The sequence below is a fragment of the Gigantopelta aegis genome, chromosome 12, assembly GCF_016097555.1.
Source record: "Gigantopelta aegis isolate Gae_Host chromosome 12, Gae_host_genome, whole genome shotgun sequence".
NCBI lineage: Eukaryota > Metazoa > Mollusca > Gastropoda > Neomphalida > Peltospiridae > Gigantopelta > Gigantopelta aegis.
The window spans coordinates 19,397,521-19,403,520 of NC_054710.1; the positions used below are offsets into that span (position 1 = coordinate 19,397,521).

At 35.3% G+C, this 6,000-nt stretch overlaps 1 protein-coding gene across 2 annotated transcripts in view; it reads right to left on the bottom strand.

Moving 5' to 3' along the window:
* LOC121386722 overlaps positions 1-6,000 on the bottom strand; it is a 40,211-nt gene that overhangs the window by 23,676 nt on the left and 10,535 nt on the right. The gene's annotated exons all lie outside the window — the stretch shown is intronic.

Sequence of the window (6,000 nt, forward strand, 5' to 3'; positions counted from 1 at the left end):
AGCCATATTATTGGAAAAAGCCTTCTGTCTTTAACTTTATTCAGCTGCTTACTATACATAATATTAAGCAAATGCGCAATTTAGGTAAATATTTATATCTTGCTGCAAGTTTGAGAAACAGCTGTATTTAATAGGGTTTTTTATGCACTCTCCACAGCTCGTATAATATAATTATATCAATTTATGTACATCACCACTGTTTACCTGTATGCATATATCATTTTTCTGTACTGATGAGCTTTTAGCTTAAAGTCAATAAAGAAATTGAAAAATAAAATTGATACTAAATGGTTATATCAACCTAAGCAATTAGTGTGAAATCTGAAGCTGTACAATAACCTGGATACTGACATTAGAAATATTATGTTCTAGATACACACACCATGGAGAGTGTTAAGTCCACCAGGGGTAAAGCTAAACTAATTGATGAGGGTTATATTTATGTAAAACAGAACTATCTTGTAGGCGGTGTTATTTCTTATGAATGTGAGTTGCGAAAAAAAGGAAACTAAACAGTGGTCAGTGTAAAGTTAAAATAAAAGTTTTAGATGGGGAAGTTGTAGGTTCTGTTAATGAGCATACACATGATCCAGTGATAGGCAGGCCAGAGGCTTTGAAGATCAGATCTGATATGAAAGACAGAGCCGTCAACACATTGGAAACCTCCCAACAAGTTATCAGTCGGCACATGACTAATGTCACTGAAGGTATGCATTTAATTTTAAATTGCAATATAGTTTAATGCAATTAACTAATATTTTATTTTATATATACATTTATTAGAATGTTTTAATGGTTAAATTTATTATTATTATTATTATTATATTATTATTATCATTACTATTAACATACAGCTCAACTTTCTTATTTTCAGCATTAAACCTTCTCGAATATATTAAAAATAAATTTTATATTTATATTAAAGCTATATGCAGAATATTGCCCTTTTAATATAGTTGTGTTTCCCCAGTCGGTGTATATTATCGTTGACTAATGATGAGCAATGAACCGCTAACATTGTATTTATTTGTATACGTTATAAATATTAATTAATATTCGTATTTCCACAAGCATAATATGCATACTAAAAATGTGTTATAAATATTAATTTATATCGGTATTTCCACAAGAATAATAATTATGCGGAAAGCAATTTTAGAAATATATATTTTCTAATTATGTACACGATGTAATGTAATGTAAAACATAATCTCACATATTGAAGTTTGAGGCGGCTCGTCAGGATTTTTTAAGCTTGGGTACTACTTTTATTAAACAACTGATTTTCTGTTCTAAACGCTTAAATCTTTAAAATGTTCTACCAATTATAGACACTAAGTATTTTTATTACTTTATAATTCCAGTTGCTGCCACTCAGCTTCCACCAGTTAGGACAATTCGAAGAGCAATTCGCAGAATTAAACAAGAAACCAGTCATTCTATAGCAGTACCAAGACACGTGAATGACCTCGATATTCCGGAGCGTTATCAAAAACAAACGGTTTCTTGTACATGACAGTGACAAAGGAGAAGAACCACGTATGCTGATATATGCTACACCGCGCAATTTACAGCTTCTATCCAAAGCCAATCACTAGTTAATGAATGGAACTTTTAAAATTGTACCAGAACTTGTTTTCCAGTTATATACAATTCATGCACTCTGTGGATCACAGTCTATTCCTTGTGTGTATGGTCTTCTACCAGATAAACGTCAAGCAACGTACACATACACATACACGTACAGATACTGAAACAAGCGGATCCAAATCTAAATCCAGATACTGTTTCAACAGATTATGAAAAGGCAGCAATAAATGCACTTCATGCAGTTTTCCCTGACTGACATACCAGCTACATTTGAAGCGTTACAAGATGATTCCCCAGAGGATATACAACCTATTCTTGATAATTTTGAAGATGTGTTCATTGGACGAACTAGACGCCGTGGTCGGATAGACCCAAGTTTCTCACATTGCATGTGGAACTGCCACGAACGAGTGGATGGGGGATTGCCAAGTACCAACAACCACTGTGGGGGATGGCACCGCAGGATGTCAGCAACTGTCGGTGCATGTCATCCAAGCATATGGGTGTTCTTAGATGTGTTAAAAAAAGAACAATCATTAAGCGAAGTTACCATAACCCAAACACTGGCCGGAGAAGATCCACCACCTCAACGTCGGAAATATAGACATGTCACCAACAGACTGAAGAATGTTGTTAGCGAATACAACAACTGGCCAGTGTTGGACTACTTACGAGGCATTGCACACAACCTGCAATTGTAGACTGTTGAATGTGTTCCTGTGTTTGTGTTCAATGTTTCACATAAAATATTATAAAATAATAATGTTATTTATTTATACCACTAATGACTGGGGGGGGGATGACATGGGGGAAATACCGGGGGTGGGGGGAGACCGGGGGGAAATGACCGTGGGGAAATGCCCTGCTACCCTATTGTAACAGGGCTACGTACCTTTAATATATTAATTAACAAAGTTTAGATAGAAATATCACACAATTGTAATAGGACCACATACCTTTAATATATTAATTAACAAACTAAGTTTAGATTACAATATGACAATATTGTAATAGAGCCACGTACCTTTAATATATTAATATTGTTAAACTTTGTCAATTAATATATTAAAGGCATGTGGTCCTATTACAATAATGTGTGATATTTGTATCTAAACTTTGTTAATTGATATATTAAAGGTACGTTGTCATATTACAATACATATATTAAAGGCATGTGGTCATATGACAATACTATGTGTTATGCCTTCTTTACAAGAACAAAATAACTGAGTTAACACGATGTCCTACACTTAACGCCAAGGACAACATAGAGTCGTGGCTACGAACCAAGAAAATACCTTTTGAGAATAACATGACACAACCAGTTCTTTATGATCCTGTGAAAAGTAATAAATGTGCACCGCAGTTTGTTAGTGATGATACTGCCGAACGCCATGGACACTTATGCCTAAGATTGCCACCAAGAAAGTCGGAACTGAATCCAATAGAACTGATTTGGAGTCAAGTAAAAGGGCACAATGCTGATAATAATGATGGTAAAATGACCACGGCAAGGAAACAGTTGGCACATGGTCTTTGTACTCCTGCAAAGTTTTCTGACGCCGTTAAACACGTAATAAAGATCGAAGAAGATTTCAAAAAGCAAAATAGTATTATAAGAAATAAAATACCACCTGTGATAGTGTCCCTTAACGAAGACGGTGATGAAGAAATGAGTTCGTCGAGTGATCAAGTTGCTTCTCCCTACCCATCAAGCATATAACGTTCAATGCATTTATTAACTTTTTAACACTGAAAACAATTTATTCCCATGACATTTATTATCAGTCACTATCAAACAACCTATCCATTGAACAAATATAAACGTGTATTACAAAACACGGACAATCAATATAAAACAATATAAAATATACCTACATACGAAGCCAGACGTGGGGTTGGGCAGAGGGCCAGGCCTCCACAAATCGCGGGTATACAATGTCACAATGAACATTACGAGATTATTACCTTACCCCAACCCACAACCCCCAACCCCCCACTAAAAGGGAACGTGGCCTTCAGATGAACACTTGCCCGTGCATTAGTAAATAATAAATATTGTTCAAGGACATACAACTTGACAGTCATAATGTATCAACCTAGCTTATAGTTACTTCACAGAGTTTTATCCCCAATAGCACCCAAATTTAGTTATTTGCGTATCAGTACATTACATTAATGACATAACAGGCGCGGATCCAGACGTTTTTTATTAGCCGGGGCCCAAAAACCCGTTGTTGCTTTTGAACAGGTTTTCACTTTTTGTGTATTCTGTAATATATGTATTGTTTTACAAAACCAGAGGGTGGAGGGAGGCGTGTCATCTGAATGCGTTCCTGAATTGTTTATTGACTTATGTTTTTAAATTGGGTTTTTTATCTGTTTTCTTAAATCCTCTTTTCTTAAAAAAAAAGAAGCACAATCTTGGGCCAAATTTGCAAAAGCCAGCTTTTGTCTTACTTGCATATAACTACACTCATTTACAATGCTTAAACATCTGCATTTAAGAAAAAGAGGCTTTCTAAGGAATCCCTCACGATCGGATGTATATTAAAGGTCATGGTATGTGCTGTCATGTCTGTGTGAAGTGTATGAGAAAGTGTAACAAGTATCCTCTGAAGATTATAATTATCAAATGCTTGACATCTAATTGCCGATAATTAATTATTAATCAATCAATGAAGGTGTTTGTTGGGTTTTTTAGACTATCTTCCACATTCTTTTTTTTTAACTCATTTGTTTTACCGTTAAAGTCTAATTATGGGGTTTTGGGTAGACCAGCATTGATTCAAATCGGACATGTACGTTCGTCACACATTTTATATACGTCAGTCACAATATTTATCAATTACTTTATTAAATTTTTAATATGCAGTGATGATTTTGCTTGATGTTCAGACTGTGTGTAGAAAAAGGAATTAATTTTGTGAGTACTAACGATTCACACAATTTTGACACTGGCTTTTTACTAATTCTGCACGTACGTCCGTCACACGCCCCTGGACTACCATTCCACAATTCCTGTCAAGACAAATATATGTTTTAAGGGGCCTAATATAAAACTCTAACTAATGGTTAAATGAAGCCATTATGAACTTTTCTGATTTTTATTTACTTTTTTACTATTTAGTATTTTAGTCGTCCAATGTGTACATCTGTCACAATGGAATTGCCCTAATGGCAGATTAATAATCGCTATACATTGTATATGCTACAGGTTCCATAACACAGTATTTATTGGATAAGTCTCTTTTTCCTTGTGTCCAAATCAGATAGAATGCAAATACGAATAACACAAGAACTGTATATGCCTCTTTTTCAATATCAATTGTATAAAAATGAAAATAAATTGTGAATTTTGGCAACTATTTTGGATTATCATTTATTATCCCACACTGTTCTAGTTTATAACATTTTAATGAAGCTGAAAAACACGTTTTGATAATTTTGGCGGCCATCTTGGATTTTTCAACCTGGCGGACTTAGCTCATACTTTTGAAAGGATCACCCCGCTACTTTTAATCAGAAGGCTTTGAAGATATAAAAAAAACACTTTCAAACCTATGTCCCTGTAAATTGGTCACGGAATTGTATTATTTTGCCTCTATACTGCTATAGTCCTGTTCAATTGTTTACACCCTAAGTTGTTTGCAAATGTTACGTTTAATTCCTATTCAATACTTGTTTTTGTTACACACGCGTGAAAACAAAACCAAACCCTGACATATCTCATATACAATTCATCATCTAAAATGCTCGAAGTTGACTTATTTCCATTTTACAAAAATCTCTGTATGTTTTGAATGCAGGTTCGTTCTCCTATAAATAACTAAGGCTATTTGCATAATAAAAGCATCATTCTATAGTATGTTTCAAACTAATGTTGTTTTCCACCTTCCTAGCGGAATATATTGTAGTATGACCTATATTTAAGAAACGATTTGAAAACGTAAGTCAATAAACAATTCAGGAACGCATTCAGGTGGGGGAGTCCAGGTGACACGCTGCCCCCCCCCCCCCCCCCCCCTCTGTTTTTGAACAGGTGGATGGGATACGTTTTCACTTTTTGTGTATTCTGTAATATATATATATATATTACAGAATACACAAAACGTGAAAACGTATCCCATCCACCTGTTGAAAAGCAACAACGGGTTTTTGGGCCCCGGCTATTAAAAAAAACCCGTCTGGATCCGCGCCTGTTATGTCATTAATGTAATGTACTGATACGCAAATAAATAACTTTGGGTGCTATTGGGGATAAAACGTTGTATGTCCATGAATAATAAATAATATTTATTATTTACTAATGCACCGGCAAGTGTTCATCTGACGGCCACATTCCCTATTAGTGGGGGGGGGGGGGGGGGGGGGGGGGGGGGGGTGGGGGTGGGGGGGTTGGGTTTGGGG